We start from the raw sequence: 2,552 nt of genomic DNA on the forward strand, positions 1-2,552 counted from the left end.
AAAAAAATTTTTTTGGGGAGTGATGTTTATAATTGAACTTGAGACACCTGTTCCATTCTGGGTCAAATTGACCTGCTAATTAAAAACCAAGACAAATGAGTCATGAAGATTTATGTTGCAAATAAACTTATTGTCTAAATGAACAGAAACCTCTGACTATCACAAACCTTCATCCACTTTAACATTAGGGCCTAAAGCAGCAAAAATGTAAAATGAATCATTTTCATTTTATATGTAAATTATACATATTAAGACAAATAGAAAAAAGTTTCATGCAGAAAAAAACACTTTAAAACTATTTTTAAACTGTTTTTTTTTAAACTTTAAAATAGGTCAATTTCACCCGCAACATAACAGGAGGGTTAAATAGATCAAGGTCTCTAGAAATATGTCGCTCCATATCCATGCCCTCTATTGCCTTCTTTTTTGTCTTTTCATTGGTAGCTGTATTATTAACATCTATAAATCAATATACCAACTGTGCCTCTTCTGGACATGTCCAAACCATATCCATCTGGCCTTTCTAACATCATTGTCTAATTGTAAATCTGTATCGTACATCTAATTTAATTGCATTCCTCTTTTTATCTCCCAAACAGAATATCATTATCTACAGCCACTTTTGCTTCTGTCTCCCTTTTTTCTGTCAATGCCACTGTTCATACAATTCTTTCATATTTTTTTCTATAAAGTTTACTGCAAAGCTTTTATCATAACTCCTAAGTGCTCTGTCTTTCATTCCTCTGCTTTAACCCTCTGGAGTCCCTGGACGTGTTGTTGCATCCTGGTCAACACGACCTCTTTAAACAATCTCAATCTCATGCAAAAACGGCAATACACCATCAGTCTCGTCCTTTTCTAGAGCCAAAAATTACATATAAATCCCCCAACTTCCTTTCTAAAGTTTTTTGGTTAAAAAAAGGGTAGCAAATCTACAGAAAGAACAGAATAAAAAGATGCAAAAACTGAATGAAGTATGGCAGAGGCAAAGATCTTTGGTGTAAAGGATGGTCCTTTTCTTGGTCCTCACCTTTTAGCAGCTTTTTTGGACTCTACTAATTAGGTTTAGATGCATAGTGTGAATTATGTTTTAGTTCATGTAAGAAGAGTTATCCATAGATGTGTGTGTATGGGTTTTTCCTACAACGTGGGGAAATTTTTCCCAAAAAAGCAGCCTCGTGGGGACCGAAGTGCATCATGGGGGCCCAATGCCCGGAAAAAAAAATTGTTTTTCACTTACTTTTGATGCATTTTCGTCCTCAAATAGGACGAAATTAGTGACTCAAAATGGCAGATGGGAAGTGTTTTTATCCAAACATTTTTACTTCTCCTGGCCACAAAAATCACTCTTCCATGTCTTGAAGCACTCGGAACACTTAATAACAAACACATTTTTATCTTATCAACATGTTTAGTCAGCTAACTGGCCAAAAAATAATGGAATTTTTTTTCCCTGTGAACGTGGCTTTCTTCGGTAGCATAGCACAACTGCCTAAATATGGCAACCTACTCTGTGTTTAGCTTGTGRCGTCATAAACAAAGTTCCCACCCCCTCAGTATATATACCAAATGAAAGGTACGGTGATTGGCTGCACAGCTTTGGCATCAGAACGAAGCTCGGAGCTGACTGGCCGATTCTCAATCTAGCCCAGGATGACAGAAACCGGAAGTTGGTCACTTCTCTTTTATTATTGGCTCTGGACAGCTGATACTTGAACCCAATTGGTCAAATGAGGTGTCAATCGAAAGAGGAGGGCCTAGATGGCCATTTTGATGCGTCGAACATAACATGGACACAGATTAAACGGGAACACAGAAAGACGTTTCAAAATAAAACGAAATGTTAAACAGCACACGGGCGTTCCGTTGAATGTTAACAGGTTGCTCCATAATTTATTTAGTGAAAATTTACATTTAAGACAGTCAGCCATGCCCACTTTATTTGTTCATAATGATCTTTTAGGTTTAAGCTCAGGATGAGGGTTTAAAGGTCTATCAAATATCATGAATATCCGATAAGCCATTTTTGCTTCTTTTTTTGTGTTTTATAGCACCCCCATACATCAGTGTTTTTTAAATTTGCTCTGCCAACTTAAGAATGACACATGTATTATGTGTATGATTTTCATTTGATTATGTACAATTGTTTTGAAGATACAGCAGAATTTCTGTTCAGCTAGCTTGCATAAGCTATTTGCCTAAGTTTAACACACACATTTTACTATTTTTATACTTGTCCTTCGAAACATAAAATCATCATACTAACCACATATAGGATGATAAGTTTTGTGGCAATTGGACTTTAAACCTTTGAATAAAAAATAAAAGTAGTTTTTGCAAATTTTGCACTGTAGAACATATTTTTGGTGGAAATGGGCATGACCTATACCATGTGAATCAGTGGTGTCCAGGGATTGTGTTGCTATAAGCCAAAAACTTTTGTGACTTATGGTTTAGAAGATAGGAGGACCAAATGCAAAGACATTGATTATAGCGCCCCCTATAGATTGACATGTCTGATTATCTTTCTCCTACGTACTTTTAAGTTTTTT

This window comes from Austrofundulus limnaeus, unplaced genomic scaffold, assembly GCF_001266775.1.
Source record: "Austrofundulus limnaeus strain Quisiro unplaced genomic scaffold, Austrofundulus_limnaeus-1.0 Scaffold362, whole genome shotgun sequence".
NCBI lineage: Eukaryota > Metazoa > Chordata > Actinopteri > Cyprinodontiformes > Rivulidae > Austrofundulus > Austrofundulus limnaeus.